Source organism: Mus caroli, unplaced genomic scaffold (genome assembly GCF_978045245.1).
Source record: "Mus caroli unplaced genomic scaffold, Mus_caroli_1 scaffold_9, whole genome shotgun sequence".
Classification (NCBI taxonomy): Eukaryota; Metazoa; Chordata; class Mammalia; order Rodentia; family Muridae; genus Mus; species Mus caroli.
In genome coordinates this window covers 3051485-3068826 of record NW_028227264.1, presented here as the reverse complement: position 1 = coordinate 3068826, position 17342 = coordinate 3051485, and the positions used below count along the sequence as shown (strand labels likewise).

The 17342-nt window shown below is 41.4% G+C and overlaps 1 protein-coding gene across 2 annotated transcripts in view; it reads left to right on the top strand.

Moving 5' to 3' along the window:
- Nucleotides 1-17342, top strand: part of Rgs17 (regulator of G protein signaling 17) — a 103674-nt gene that overhangs the window by 59508 nt on the left and 26824 nt on the right. The window lies entirely within an intron of this gene.

The window sequence follows — 17342 nt, the reverse complement described above, 5'->3', positions numbered from 1 at the left end:
GTTCTATTTGCCCATGGTGTACATAGAAATTGCTGTAGACCATCACTGATGTAAGACACACATCTCCAAAAGCAAAATTAACTCCCTCAGAGCCTACCTTTAAAATGATAGTCAGGTAAAGGATGGAAATTTGTTTCATTTCATGGTTTCTTCTGTGTATGCATCTTATGGCTATGGGTAAAAAATAAAATTATAATTTTAGGATTGCCTATCAATAAACTGCGGTGTACTGGTGGTTCAAGAACTTGGAATATTAAGGAAATACCCAGTACTACTGCATATAGTGTTAAGTGTGGTGGGGATTTTTGTTTTTATTTTTAATTTTTTTCATTACATGCATAGGGGTTGGTCACTTGGTTGCATAGCCAGGGCTCTGTGAGTTGGAATGGTAGCTTCAGCCATAGCACTCTTGCCAACAAAGGCATAGAGTGAAGAGGGAGGAACTTAGACCACCAATCTAAAAGGTCAGACGCTGTGCTTGGAAGGGAGATCAAGCCGGCCAACTAAAATCTCTGATATTGGAGCCAATGGGTCTGAGTTTTGCTATAAGCGAACACTGACAAGCTGCAAGATGTCTGTTTAATCTTTTGGTTCCTCAGTCCATACTGAGAAAGACAAGCTGGTCACCAAGGCCCCACCTTATGCTAAGTCTCCATGATCCAGGTCTCTTTCCAGGCCCAGATTGCCAAAGTGTACTTCATGAAACAATCAGTCAATTCGAAATCCTAAGGGTTACATGAATGAGATATTTTGAGAGGAGACTAGACTTACTGGAACTTTCCCTCCAGCCCTAAGTTTGGGGGTCTTTCAAGACCCAATTTTATAAGTAGAAGTTCTAGCTTAGCAGTGGCTACTGGGTCTCCCTGGCCTATTTCAAAATCGGACAAAATCCCTAGTGGCTAAGTCATCTTCTACATGGCTTCCCCTGTTTTCCCCATGTCTCTTGAGTTGGTCTTTGCTGTTGCCAGGGTAGAGAGAGAATAGAGAATGTCATCGTAGCATGTTGATGGTTTCTAAAAGCTGCCACTCAGAATACTGCAGTTCAGAAAACCTCCAGATACCAGGAAGGCTCAGAATGGTCGTTTTTGTAAGTATAAAATTGGTTTTCTAGATGACGAGTCTCTGCTAGGGAACGTCATCCATGATTAATTTCAAATTTCAATTTCAGATGGAGAAAGGAAAACTCTAGGTGAGGTTGCAAGTCTCTGTCATAGTTGGGTAAAGTTTGTTTTTTGTACACACTACAGAGACTGTTAAGCACAAGTCTTAACCCCATGAAAGACTTAGTGAGGCAGGATGGGAGTTCTCAAGTCAGACTGCCAAAGATCATACTGTATCTTAACTGTTCCCAACTGCGTGACTAATAGCAAGTTAGTTCATCTTTCTGGTTCTCACAATCCTTATCCGTCAAATAACTAATGTGAACCCATACCTCATAAAGCTATAAAATTAAATGAGATGCTGTGTGTGGTGCGCTAAGGGGAGCAAATGACATGGAATAGGCAGTTAATGTGATTTTGCTCCCCAGGCAATGGAAAGCTGCAAGTGGGAATAATAAAATATGTTCAGAGAGTGTAGTGCAAATTTTCAAAACCAGCATGTGGGGCCAGCAAGATAGCTCTGCAGGCAAAAGGACTTGCCATGTGAGCCTCACGACCTGAGCTTGATCCCTGGAGTCAACATGGGAAGAGGAGCAGAGCAGCCATAGAGAGCAGACATTCCTGCCCCAGCTCACCCATGCCTGCGTATGCACACATGTGCACTCATGTCTTCATACATGTATGCATGCACACATGCACATCATATACACACACAATTCTGTATAAACATTGGGAATACAGTTGCGCAGCGGAAAGTTGTGTTTCTATTTCTCATGTTCACTTTGCCCCTGAGATTATTATTTTATTTACCTAGTAAAGCTTAGTTTTGTTTTGCTTTTTTTTTTTTTTACTTTTTTTTTCATGTTTTTTTTTGTTATTTTACTTTATTTATTTTTTTTTAATTAGGTAATTTCCTCAATTACATTTCCAATGCTATCCAAAAAGTCCCCAATACACTTCCCCCCCAGTACCCCACCCACCCACCCCCACCCCTTGGCCCTGGCATTCCCCTGTACTAAGGCATATAAATTTTGCAAGTCCAATGAGCCTCTCTTTCCAGTGATGGCCGACTAGGCCTACTTTTGATACAAATGCAGCTCGAGTCAAGAGCTCTGGGGAACTGGTTAGTTCATAATAATGATCCACCTATGGGGTTGCAGTTCCCTTTAGCTCCTTGGGTATTTTCTCTAGCTCCTCCATTGGGGGCCCTGTGATCCATCCAATAGCTGACTGTGAGCATCCACTTCTGTGTTTGCTAGGCCCCGGCATAGTCTCAGAAGAGACAGCTATATCTGGGTCCTTTCAGCAAAATCTTGCTAGTGTATGCAATGGTGTCAGTGTTTGGAAGCTGATTATGGGATGGATCCCTGGATATGGCAGTCTTTAGATGGTCCATCCTTTCTTCACAGCTCCAAACTTTATCTCTGTAACTCTTTCCATGGGTGTTTTGTTCCCAATTCCAAGAAGGGGCACAGTGTCCACACTTTGGTCTTCGTTCTTCTTGAGTTTCATGCGTTTAACAAATTGTATCTTATATCTTGGGTATCCTAAGTTTTTGGGCTAATATCCACTTATCAGTGAGTACATATTGTGTGAGTTCCTTTGTGAATATGTTACCTCACTCAGAATGATGCCCTCCAGATCCATCCATTTGCCTAGGAATTTCATAAATTCATTCCTTTTAATAGCTGAGTAGTACTCCATTGTGTAAATGTACCACATTTTCTGTATCCATTCCTCTGTTGAGGGGCATCAGGGTTCTTTCCAACTTCTGGCTATTATAAATAAGGCTGCTATGAACATAGTGGAGCATGTGTCCTTCTTACCGGTTGGAGCATCTTCTGGATATATGCCCAGGAGAGGTATTGCTGGATCCTCTGGTAGTATTATGTCCAATTTTCTGAGGAACCGCCAAACTGATTTCCAGAGTGGTTGTACCAGCTTGCAATCCCACCAACAATGAAGGAGTGTTCCTCTTTCTCCACATCCTCGCCAGCATCTGCTGTCACCTGAATTTTTGATCTTAGCCATTCTGACTGGTGTTAGGTGGAATCTCAGGGTTGTTTTGATTTGCATTTCCCTGATGATTAAGGATATTGAACATTTTTTCAGGTGCTTCTCAGCCATCCGGTATTCCTCAGGTGAGAATTCTTTGTTCAGTTCTGAGCCCCATTTTTTAATGGGGTTATTTGATTTTCTTGAGTCCACCTTCTTGAGTTCCTTATATATATTGGATATTAGTCCCCTGTCTGATTTAGGATAGGTAAAGATCCTTTCCCAATCTGTTAGTGGTCTTTTTGTCTTATTGACGGTGTCTTTTGCCTTGCAGAAGCTTTGCAACTTTATGAGGTCCCATTTATCGATTCTCGATCTTACAGCGCAAGCCTTTGCTGTTCTATTCAGGAATTTTTCCCCTGTACCCATATCTTCGAGGCTTTTCCCTACTTTCTCCTCTATAAGTTTCAGTGTCTCTGGTTTTATGTGGAGTTCCTTAATCCACTTAGATTTGACCTTGGTACAAGGGGATAGGAATGGATCAATTCGCATTCTTCTACTTGATAACCGCCAGTTGTGCCAGCACCATTTGTTGAAAATGCTGTCTTTTTTCCACTGGATGGTTTTTGCTCCCTTGTCAAAGATCAAGTGACCAAAGGTATGTGGGTTGATCGCAGGGTCTTCAATTCTGTTCCATTGGTCTACTTGTCTGTCGTTATACCAGTACCATGCAGTTTTTATCACAATTGCTCTGTAGTACAGCTTTAGGTCAGGCATGGTGATTCCTCCAGAGGTTCTTTTATCCTTGAGAAGAGTTTTTGCTATCCTAGGTTTTTTGTTGTTCCAGATGAATTTGCAGATTGCCCTTTCCAATTCGTTGAAGAATTGAGTTGGAATTTTGATGGGGATTGCATTGAATCTGTAGATTGCTCTTGGCAAGATAGCCATTTTTACAATGTTGATCCTGCCAATCCCTGAGCATGGGAGTTATTTCCATCTTCTGAGATCTTCTTTAATTTCTTTCTTCAGGGACTTGAAGTTCTTGTCATACAGATCTTTCACTTCCTTAGTTAGAGTCACGCCAAGGTATTTTATATTGTTTGTGACTATTGAGAAGGGTGTTGTTTCCCTAATTTCCTTCTCTGCTTGTTTATCCTTTGTGTACAGAAAGGCCATTGACTTTCTTGAGTTAATTTTATATCCAGCTACTTCACCGAAGCTATTTATCAGGCTTAGGAGTTCTCTGGTGGAATTTTTAGGGTCACTTATGTATACTATCATATCATCTGCAAAAAGCGATATTTTGACTTCTTCTTTTCTGATTTGTATCCCCTTGATCTCCTTTTGTTGTCTAATTGCTCTGGCTAGGACTTCAAGTACAATGTTGAATAGGTAGGGAGAGAGTGGGCAGCCTTGTCTAGTCCCTGATTTTAGTGGGATTGCTTCCAGCTTCTCACCATTTACTTTGATGTTGGCTACTGGTTTGCTGTAGATTGGTTTTATCATGGTTAGGTATGGGCCTTGAATTCCTGATCTTTCCAAGACTTTTATCATGAATGGGTGTTGGATTTTGTCAAATGCTTTTTCAGCATCTAACGAGATGATCATGTGGTTTTTGTCTTTGAGTTTGTTTATAGAATGGATTACATTGATGGGTTTTCGTGTATTGAACCATCCTTGCATCCCTGGGATGAATCCTACTTGGTCAGGATGGATGATTGTTTTGATGTGTTCTTGAATTCGGTTAGCGAGAACTTTATTGAGGATTTTTGCATCAATATTCATAAGGGAAATTGGTCTGAAGTTCTCTATTTTTGTTGGGTCTTTATGTGGTTTAGGTATCAGAGTAATTGTGGCTTCATAGAATGAGTTGGGTAGAGTACCTTCTGATTCTATTTTGTGGAATAGTTTGTGAAGAACTGGGATTAGTTCTTCTTTGAAGGTTTGATAGAACTCTGCACTAAACCCATCTGGTCCTGGGCTTTTCTTGGTTGGGAGACTATTAATGACTGCTTCTATTTCTTTAGGGGATATGGGACTGTTTAGATCATTAACCTGATCTTGATTTAACTTTGGTACCTGGTATCTGTCTAGAAACTTGTCCATTTCATCCAGGTTCTCCAGTTTTGTTGAGTATAGCCTTTTGTAGAATGATCTGATGGTGTTTTGGATTTCTTCAGGGTCTGTTGTTATGTCTCCCTTTTCATTTCTGATTTTGTTAATTAGAGTACTTTCCCTATGCCCTCTAGTGAGTCTGGCTAAGGGTTTATCTATCTTGTTGATTTTCTCAAAGAACCAGCTCCTCGATTGGTTGATTCTTTGAATTGTTCTTCTTGTTTCCACTTGGTTGATTTCACCCCTGAGTTTGATTATTTCTTGCCGTCTACTCCTCTTGGGTGAATTTGCTTCCTTTCGTTCTAGAGCTTTTAGGTGTGTTGTCAAGCTGCTAATGTGTGCTCTCTCTAGTTTCTTTTTGGAGGCACTCAGAGCTATGAGTTTTCCTCTTAGAAATGCTTTCAGTGTGTCCCATAAGTTTGGGTATGTTTTGGCTTCATTTTCATTAAACTCCAGAAAGTCCTTAATTTCTTTCTTTATTCCTTCCTTGACCAAGGTATTATTGAGAAGAGTGTTGTTTAGTTTCCACGTGTGTGTTGGCTTTCTATTATTTCTTTTGTTATTGAAGATCAGTCTTAGTCCATGGTGATCTGATAGGGTGCATGGGACAATTTCAATATTTTTGTATATATTGAGGCTTGTTTTGTGACCAATTATGTGGTCAATTTTGGAGAAGGTACCGTGAGGTGCTGAGAAGAAGGTATATCCTTTCGTTTTAGGATAAAATGTTCTGTAGATATCTGTCAGATCCATTTGTTTCCTAACCTCTGTTAGTTTCACTGTGTCCCTGTTTAGTTTCTGCTTCCATGATCTGTCCATTGGTGAAAGTGGTGTGTTGAAGTCTCCCACTATTATTGTGTGAGGTGCAATGTGTGCTTTGAGCTTTACTAAAGTATCTTTAATGAATGAGGCTGCCCTTGTATTTGGAGCATAGATATTCAGAATTGATAGTTCCTCTTGGAGGATTTTACCTTTGATGAGAATGAAGTGCCCTTCCTTGTCTTTTTTGATGACTTTGGGTTGGAAATCAATCGTATCAGATATTATAATGGCTACTCCAGCTTGTTTCTTCATACCATTTGCTTGGAAAATTGTTTTCCAGCCTTTCATTCTGAGGTAGTGTCTATCTTTTTCTCTGAGATGAGTTTCCTGTAAGCAGCAAAATGTTGGGTCCTGTTTCTGTAGCCAGCCTGTTAGTCTATGTCTTTTTATTGGGGAGTTGAGTCCATTGATATTAAGAGATATTAGGGAGAAATAATTGTTGCTTCCTTTTATTTTTGTTGTTAGAATTGGTGTTCTGTTTTTGTGGCTGTCTTCTTTTAGGTTTGTTGAGGGATTACCTTCTTGCTTTTTCTAGGACGTGGTTTCCGTCCTTGTATTGGTTTTTTTCTGTTATTATCCTTTGAAGTGCTGGATTTGTGGAAAGATAATGTGTGAATTTGGTTTTATCGTGGAATACTTTGGTTTCTCCATCTATGTTAATTGAGAGTTTGGCTGGGTATAGTAGCCTGGGCTGGAAATTGTGTTCTCTTAGTTTCTGTATAACATCTGTCCAGGCCCTTCTGGCTTTCATAGTCTCTGGTGAAAAATCCGGTGTAATTCTGATAGGCTTGCCTTTATATGTTACTTGACTTTTTTCCCTTACTGCTTTTAGTATTCTATCTTTATTTAGTGCATTTGTTGTTCTGATTATTATGTGTCGGAAGGAATTTCTTTTCTGGTCCAGTCTATTTGGAGTTCTGTAAGCTTCTTGTATGTTCATGGGCATCTCTTTCTTTAGGTTTGGGAAGTTTTCTTCTATAATTTTGTTGAATATATTTGCTGGTCCTTTGAGTTGAAAATCTTCATTCTCATCTATTCCTATTATCCATAGGTTTGGTCTTCTCATTTTGTCCTGGATTTCCTGGATATTTTGAGTTAGGATCTTTTTGGATTTTGTATTTTCTTTGATTGTCGTGCCAATGTTCTCTATGGAGTCTTCTGCACCTGAGATTCTCTCTTCCATCTCTTGTATTGTGTTGCTGATGCTCGTATCTATGGTTCCAGATTTCTTTCCTAGTGTTTCTATCTCCAGTGTTGCCTCAATTTGGGTTTTCTTCATTGTTTCTACTTCCCTTTTTAGGTCTTGGATGGTTTTATTCAATTCCATCACCTGTTTGGTCTGGTTTTCCTGCAATTCTTTAATGGATTTTTGTGCTTCCTCTTTAATGTCTTCTACCTGTTTAGCAGTGTTCTCCTGCAATTCTTTAAGGGATTTTTGTGCTTCCTCTTTAATGTCTTCTACCTGTTTAGCAGTGTTCTCCTGCAATTCTTTAAGGGATTTTTGTACTTCCTCTTTAATGTCTTCTACCTGTTTAGCAGTGTTCTTCTGCAATTCTTTAAGGGATTTTTGTGCTTCCTCTTTAATGTCTTCTACCTGTTTACCAGTGTTCTTTTGTATTTCTTTAAGTGTGTTATTAAAGTCCTTCTTGATGTCCTCTACCATCATCGTGAGATATGCTTTTAGAACCGGATCTAGCTTTTCCAGTGTGTTGGGGTGCCCTGGACTGGGCGAAGTTGGAGTGCTGGGTTCTGATGATGGTGAGTGGTCTTGGTTTCTGTTAGTAAGATTCTTACGTTTACCTTTCGCCATCTGGTAATCTCTGGGATTAGTTGTTATTGTTGTCACTGTTTAAAGATTGGAGCAGACTCTGTGTTCCACTCACCAGAAGTCTCAAAATCCTGTGGCGGGTGTCGTGGGTAGCTGGTGGGTGTCAGCAGACCCTGCACTCTAGCTACCCCGGTGCTGTTCAGACCGGAAGAGGCTTGTGGCCCTACTCAGGCCGGATTTCTGCCTCCCCAAGCAAAGCAGTCTCAGGTCCCGCGAGATTGGACTGGAGCAGAAGCTGTGTACCACTCACCAGAAGTCTCAAAATCCTGTGGCGGGTGTTGTGGGTAGCTGGCGGGTGTCAGCCCACCCTGCGCTCCATCTACCCAGGTGCTGGCCAGACCCGAAGAGGCTTGTGGCTCCACTCAGGCCGGTCTTCTGCTTCCCTAACCAATGCAGTCTCAGGTCCCGGGCGCAACTGGACCGGAGCAGAAGCTGTGTTCCACTCACCAGAAGTCCCAAGATCCTGTGGCGGGTGTCGTGGGTAGCTGGCGGGTGTCAGCCGACCCTGCGCCCTAGCTATCCCGGTGCTGGTCGGACCAGAAGAGCTTTTTTTACTTTTTTTATGTGGATATTTTGCCTGCATGTATGTCTATGCATCATGTGACTCACTAGTACCCAGAAAAACCAAAAGATGGTGTCAGATCCCCAGGGACTGGAGTTACAGATGGTGTGAGCTGAGGAATGGATGTGGGTGTGGGTGCTCACCTGGAAGAGCAGCCAGTGCTCTTAATCACTATTTTACCTCTCCAGCTCCCCAGTTCTTCAATATTTTCAGAATTCAAACACTGTACAATAATCTTGAAGTTGGATTTCACTCTGTTAGATGTCTAATTAGTACAGACATTTGTCATTTTAACAACAAGGATGTATTCTGAAAAACATAACTAGGGCCGCTTCTCCCTTGAAGTAGCTTTATATTTTGCACCTGAACAAACCTAGATGGTGTAGGACAATCACTCCATGTTACTCTTTGAGGACTTGGGAGGCAAGAGATAGATGCTGCCATGATAGCTCCTGGTACTGTTTTGATGAATGATATTTTTATTTTATCTAATTATGTGAGTGTTTTGTCTGTATGGCTATGTACCACATGCATACAGTACCTGCAGAAACCATAAAAGGGCACCAGATTCCCTTTGAACTAGCGTTATAGATGGTTGTGAGCCACTGTATGGGTGCACGGAAGTGAACATGGATGACTCCAAAGAACATCCTGTGCTCCTGCCTACTGAGCCACCTCTCTCTCCTGCCCCATGACATTATATGTCTTAGTGTACTCTACTAATAAAAAGTACAATTGAGTAAATATGAAAAAATTGATAACAGCATAGTTATTAATTAGGAAGTGTGTTCTACACGTAGTTCCATGGGCTGTGTGCCCATGTGACCTACAGGACAGGTGGTTGTTTGCATCAGGATCATCACAGATGAGTGGATAATGTGTTCCACCACAGCACAACAGTAGGTATGATGTCACTAAGAGAGGGATCTTTAAGCTCCATTATAATCATGGACCACTGTTACCTAAGGTCTTTCCCTGACTGAATCATTTAGTATGTAACTATTCACCACAAGATTTGATTCCATTGCCATATAGACATCTATGTGACTATATGTATCGAATAATCAAACGCTTCAACTCATTCAAAAGCATTAAATTGCCACAAAACACAGACAAAGGATTAAGAGCAAGGTAGCAGCATTGAGAAGCTGCATCAGCCGTCAACACCATTTGAGGGACCATATTTTAGACACCCCCACCCCAAAGACATGATGCCTTGCCTGGGTATTCTGTTGGCTAGTCTGAAACTAGAGCCTGATTGTTAAAAACTGTATTTGTCAGCAACAGATCATAATTACCTAAGCCTAGGATTTAAAATTATACTCTATACATTTACAAACAGTGTAAGACACGTGACAGGGAGTTTCTGTTCTTACATGAAATTTTTATCATTTGTATTTATTGTACATAGTGCTAAATTCCTTAAAGACCTTTTTGTACAAGTACAACATATAGCTTGACTATATTCACCCCTCACCTTCTCTTTCTCAGCTCTCCCCACCCCTTGTCATATTTATCCCTCCAGATATAAGCAGCTTGTTGTTTTCAAAAAGTGCAAAAATCCAATTGCCTTGTACTACAGAGTTTAATTATAAAATTGTTTACATAATTACAGATAAAAGCATTGTTTCTTTACCCATTAATTTTATTTTAGAATTTTATCATCTTTACACTTTGAATTTAGGAAAGAACATTATAAGGGCTCTTTTTTTGAGTGAGAAACTTGAAAGGGAGGAAGAAAGAAAGAAAGAAAGAAAGAAAGAAAGAAAGAAAGAAAGAAAGAAAGAAATGTTCTTTAAAATTCCCAGGCTAGGTCAAAAGAGCAGAACAAAAAGCACTATGGGGAAAAAAAAAGTGATTTAGAGCCTGAAAAGCGTTAGGAATCAAAATCTGAAACAACTGTCACCATGGACGGGGACTGTTGTCATGTAGCTAGTTTCACTTCCTTTTAAGGAAATAAAGGACTGAAAAATAAATGTCTATGTCTAGGAATAAATGTAAACACTTTACTGTAGCTTCACACTGCGTTTCTTTCAAGTCTGCATGTGTCATCCTACTTCACTGACAGCCCGACCCTCAGTTTTTAACTTATTCCTCCTTGTGAAATCATCAGCACTACACGGTAGAGATTGATGCAGCAGTGTGCACACCTGCTAGCTATCACTCCCACTTCCCCCAAGTCCAGAGTGTGGCATACTCCGTCATGATCACAATGAACTGTCTGTCTCCTTCTGAAAGATCCACTTTCTTCCTTAATGAAGTCTTTTTCTTTTGTGCCTTTGTGACCTCCATTTCCAGAAGGAATGACAGGAAAATGAGGTTTCTGTCCTTCAACTGTCTTATAAATGTGCCACAAATGCCCTAAGTACAGTGAACAGAATCTGCACATGAACGGAGCCTTTTCTGCAAGAAAAAAAAAAAAAGGTGGGGCAGGAACCTTGACAGAACCACTCATCTGAAGGGGTTCGAGGTTAGCCCTAACTTACTCTTTCAGCTAGAATAATATTTTTTTTTTTTTGAACTGAGGACCTGCAGTCTCCTCCCCACCAGCGGTCAGCACAGTGTGAAATATAGAAGTTGCTGAGAAACTTGCACCTAAGATAGCATCTGTACAAGTGCACCAGGGACTCGAAACTTCTGTGTTTGCTCACATAAGGGGCACAAAGAAGGTCACACAGTAAAGCTTTCAAACAGTTTTCTGACCTTAAAGCTAAAATCCAAATGCTCCGTAAAACCCCTCTCACAATAGCAGAGGTTTCATTAAAATAATGCAAGCTTACCAACCAAAGAGCATACACGAGGAGCTTGGCAGAGGACCCCAACACATGTGTAGCAGATGTGCATCTCAGTCTTCATGTGGGTTCCTCAACAGCTGGAGTTAGGGTGGTCCCTAAAACTATTACCTGTCCATGGAATCCATTCCCCTACGTAGGCTGCCTTGTTAGGACTCAGTGGGAGAGGATATGGTTAACCCTTCAGACACTTGATGTGCCAGGGTAGGGTAATACTCATGGGGGTCTCCATCTTCTGGACGTAAAATGAATGAATGAATGAATGAATGAATGAATGAAAATAATAAAAGTAATAATTCGGGCTAGTTTCACCCCAAAGTCACTGGGTGCTAATCATCTCTTGAATGCGTGGCTGTTTTTAATGGTGTCCACCCAGCAGGAGAGATTAAAAATTAGAACTCTGCTGGTGGGATTGCAAGCTTCTACAACCACTCTGGAAGTCAGTCTGGAGGTTCCTCAGAAAATTGGACATGATACTACTGGAAGATCCAGCAATACCTCTCCTGGGCATATACCTAAAAGAAATTCCAACTGGTAATAAGAACACGTGCTCCACTACATTCATAGCAGCCGTATTTATAATAGTCAGAAGCTGGAAAGAACCCAGATGTCCCTCAGCAGAAGAATGGATACAGAAAATGTGGTACATTTACACAATGGAGTACTACTCAGCTATTAAAAACAATGGATTTATGAAATTCTTGGACAAATGGATGTATCTGGAGGATATCATCTTTAGTGAGGTAACCCAATCACAAAAGAAGTCTTTAGATATGCACTCACTGATAAGTGGATATTAGCCCAGAAACATAGACCACCCAATTTGCAAAACACAAGAAAATCAAGAAGAAGGAAGACCAATGGGTGGATACTTCATTCCTCCTTAAAATAGGGAACAAAATACCCATGAAAGGAGTTACAAAGACAAAGTTTGGAGCTAAGACGAAAGGATGGACTATCCAGAGTCTACCCTACCTGGGGATCCATCCAATAATCAGCCACCAAATGCAAACACCATTGCATATGCCAGAAAGATTTTGCTGAGGGGACCCTGTTATAGCTGTCTCGTATGAGGCTATGCCAGTGCGTGACAAATACAGAAGTGGATGCTCACAGTCATCTGTAAGATGGAACACAGGGCCCCCAATGGAGAAGCTAGAGAAAGCACCCAAGGAGCTGAGGGGTCTGCAACCCTATAGGTAGAACAACAATATGAACTAACCAGTACCCCCAGAGCTCGAGTCTCTAGCTGCATGTGTAGCAGAAGATGTCCTAGTTGGCCATCACTGGGAAGAGAGGCCCCTTGGTATTGCAAACTTTATATGCCCCAGTACAGGGAAATGCCAGGGCCAAGAAGTGGGAGTGGGTGGGTAGGGGAACAGGGTGGAGGGAGGGTATAGGGAACTTTCAGGATAGCATTTGAAATGTATATAAAGAAAATATCTAATAATAAATAAATAAATAAATAAAAGAATTTGCACTACAAAAAAAAATTAGAACTCAAGGTGGGATTGCAAGCTGGTGCAACCACTCTGGAAATCAGTATGGTGGTTCCTCAGAAAATTGGACATAGTACTACTGGAAGATCCAGCAATACCTCTCCTGGGCATATAACCAGAAGATGTTCCAACTTGTAATAAGGACACATGCCCCACTATGTTCATAGCAGCCTTATTTATAATAGCCAGAAGCTGGAAAGAACCCAGATGTCCCTCAACAGAAGAATGGATAAAGAAAATGTGGTACATTTACACAATGGAGTACTACTCAGCTATTAAAAAACAATGAATTTATGAATTTCTTAGGCAAATGGATAGATCTGGAGGATATCATCCTGAGTGAGATAACCCAATCACAAAAGAACACACATGATATTCACTCACTGTTAAATGAATATTAGCCCAGAAACTTAGAATACCCAAGATACAATTTGCAAAACACATGAAACTCAAGAAGAAGGAAGACCAAAGTGTGGATACTTCATTAGAATGTGGAACAAAATACCCATGGAGGGAGTTATAGTGACAAAGCTTGGAGCTGAGATTTAAAGAATGACCATCCAGAGACTCTCCCACCCAGGGATCCATCCCATAAACAACCACCAAACCCAGACACTAGGCAGATGCCAACAAGAGCCTGCTGACAGGAGCCTAATATAGCTATCTCCTGTGCATGGCAAATACAGAAGTGGATGTTCACAATCATCCATTGGACAGAGCACAAGGTTCCCAATGAAGGAAACAGAGAAAATACCCAGGGAGCTGAAGGGTGCTGAAGCCCCATAGGAGGAACATCAATATGAACTAACCAGTATCCCCAGAGCTCCTTGGAACTATACCACCAATCAAAGAAAACACATGTTGGAACTTGTGGCTCTAGCTAGATATGTAGCAGAGGATGGCCTAGTCCATCATCAATGGGAGGAGAGGCCCTTGGTCCTGTGAAGGCTCTATGCCCCATTATAGGGTAATGCCAGGACCAGGAATGGGAGTGGGTGGGTTGGGAAGTGGGTGGAGGGTGGAAGGTGGAGAGGATAGGGGATTTTCAGAGGGGAAACTAGGAAAGGGGATAACATTTGAAATGTAAATAAAGAAAATATCTATAAAAAAAAAATTAGAACTCAAGAGCCACAATCTACCTGACGTTCACATGCTCCCTGTTCGACAATGAGTGATGATCAGTGTCTTGCCAAAGATTTCTATCGCTAGGATAAAGCACTATGTCCAAAAGCAACTAGGGGAGGAAACTGTACTTCGTCTTATACTTCTGGGTAACAGTTCATCACTGAGAGAGAAATCAGGGCAGGAACTCAAGTAAGGGAGGAACATGGAGGCAGGAGCTGAAGTCACAGAACACGGAGGGGTGCTGCTTACTGACTTGCTCCTCATGGCTTACTCAGCCTGCTTTCTTATAGAACCCAGGACCACCAGCCCAGCAGTGACACCTCCCACAATGAGCTGGACCTTCCCATGTTGATCACCAATCAAAAAGAAAAAAAAAATGTACTACAGGCTCGCTGACAGGCCAATCTGATGAGGAGATTTTTCTCAATCAAGGTTCCCTCTTTCAAGATGACTCTAGCTTGTATCAAATTGACATAAGACACAGTCAGGTCAGGGCTCTAGGGAATACATGAATGAGGGACTCCTGACCAAAGCCCTCCTGAGCTTCCATTTTCAGTTTCCATTTTCCACTGAGTTGCCCTTCCTCTGGGTATTATAGTGTTAGACTTAGTGTGATTTGCAGATAAAATATTCCCTAAAGACTCATATATTTCATCACTGGCTAATGACCCTATTTCGGATGCTGCATCACCCTTAAAAAGTAAGGCTTGGCTGGCAGACGTTGGGGCTGGCTGGTGTAGACCTTTGAAGGCTATTGCGCAGCTGATTCAAGTCTACCTATCTCTCTGCTTCCTGCTTGTACTAGAGGGAACACTGGCCAGACGGTCCCCATCCGTACAGAAGCTGTTTTGACTAGCATGCCTTCCCTGCTATGATGATTTAAAGTCCTCTGAGACTGAGGGTCAAAATAAACCTCTCCTCTTTACATTCCTTATGTCAGGTATTTGGCTGTCGCAACAGGAACAGTAACTGACACACTTAGATAGAAACTTTCATTTGAACCAGGGGTGGTAGCACATGTCTTTAATACCAGCACTCTGGCAGAAGCTGGTAGATCTTTGAGTTCGAGGTCAGCCTGGTCTACAGAGTAAGTTTTAGGACAGCCAGGGCTACCTAGAGAAACCCTGTCTTGAAAAATCCAAAAAGCAAAAGATAACAAAAACAAAGAAAAAAAAAACATTTTGTTTGAAACAAAGCTACCTTCACTAAAAAATAAAATGATGGTGAAGGTAGTGATGCTGCTGCTGCTGATGATGATGACGATGACGACGGATATACATTTTAATCTCATAGTTCTGAAAACATGCCTGCTATAAAGGTGGGTTTAGATAGCAGGCCTCTTAATATCCAGTGAACTGACTAGTCCCCATAACATGGCACTTACAAATGTGGCATTCCGGTTCCATATGTGAGCTACTGATAAATACAGCTTTCGTAGACTAACTCACAATCTTGAATGCTACTTGGGGTATTGCTCACTGGATTTGGCCAGCGACACTAGATTCTTTGTAGGGACAATTGGTCACAGAATAAATTTAGTAAATTAACTGGTCCTCTGAAACCAAAATTGTCTTCCATTTAGACACGTCAGTTCCCAGAATTCCCAGACCGTGGGATAGATCTCGCTAAGTAAATGTTGGGACCTTCATAAGCATGCTTTTGGTTGTCCCTCCTCCTTTTTTAACAAGCGCTGTAGCCTCTGTAATTCAAAGCAGTGCAAAAAGAATGTCCTATTTTATCCTCCAATGCTGCCACGCTTGAGCTCCCTGCCAATGCAAACACTAAGATGCATGCTTTCAAAGCCAAAGGATATTTTTTGAAAAAGAAAACAAAATATCCAAGTCTGTGCCATGGTGAAGAAACCACTCCCTGGAAATACATATACTCGCTGTCTTAGTCAGGGTTTACTGCTGTGAGCAGACACCATGACCAAGGCAAGTCTTATAAAAAAAACAGAATTTAATTGGGGCTGGCTTACAGGTTCAGAGGTTCAGTCCATTATCATCAAAGAGGGAGCATGGCAGTATCCAGGCAGGCATGGCACAGGAGGAGCTGAGAGTTCTATGTCTTCATCCAAAGGCTGCTAGTGGAAGACTGACTTCCAGGCAACTAGGGTGAGGATCTTATACCCACACCCACAGTGACACACCCATTCCAACCAGGTCACACCTATTCCAACAAGGCCACACCTTCAGATGGTGCCACTCCCTGGTCCAAGGATATACAAACCATCACACTCACTATGTGCAAACTGAATCACCTCATCAGAGGTAACTAAATAAGCCAAGTGTCTCCTGTGTACCCAACAGCCCACAGAGAGCTGACTCATCTTGCATGGAGTGAGCCACTCATAAACACTGATTTGCTCTGCACAGAATTTCTAAAGCACCCACAACAGGATCATCATGAACATAGCTTACATAGAGGTCGAGGCTTGGAACTCCATCCCACAAGGATGTGGGGGAATTTTCTGAGTAGCTCTTAGCAGCTTTGTGAACTTTACGCAGTCAAGAGGCTAGTTACCAATTCATGGTAGGTCTCCTAGTCCATATACAGGCACCAAAGACTGGGCATTAGGACTCTGGAACTCCTTTGCAGCATTCATTTATTAAGGCTTTTGTCTTTTGGCATGCATTGTCTTCTCAGCACTTGTTCACCAAGTTGTCCCTGCTCCTCCACGGTGGCAGAGAAGAAAGTCATTAGACTATCCAAACATCGGTATTTGTTTTAATTACCAGGCTTAGCCCTTTAAAGACTTCAGTGCTATGGCTGCTTCTCATCACATGTAAAACAGACCCGACAGGCTCCTGATCTACTATGACACTGTCAGAATAAAAGTTAAATTGACCTATGTCTATCACAAGTATATTTCATCTGCCATTCTTGAAATTTAATTTACAAAAGAAAAAAACGTAGCTATTTCTTCTGTGGCTGAAGAGATGGCTCAGATGTTGAGAGTGCTTACTGCTCTAGCAAAGGAATCCTTTTCAGTACGCAGAACTCTCTTGACAGCTTACCACCATCCATAACTCCAGTCCCAGGGATCCGGTACCCTCTTCTGATTTCTGTGAGCACCAGGCACACAAATTTGTGTAGTTACAAATGTGTAGACAAAACAATCCTATACACACACGATAAAAAAATAAATGACTCATTTACGAATGAATATGTTTTCTAAGTTTCACATTGCACAATTTAGATTTCCAATGGAAAGTACGAGAGGGACAAAATAAAATAGCAGATAAAAGTATTGTGCATGGCATATTTAATAGAATAAAGGGAGAAGCAATAATGCAAAAGAACAAAATGATTAATTTGTATCAGGTCGGCTAACAGGGAAGCTATCTTGGGAGCTAAGGCACCTCCCTACATACATTAGCTAGTTCAGTGCAGAACAAACAAAATGCCCTGGCCTGAGTGACTGCAACAGTGATTTATGTGGTATGAGAGGAGTTGGAGACAAGAAGAGAGAAAAGGCTGTACAGTGGGCAGTACCATGAGAGG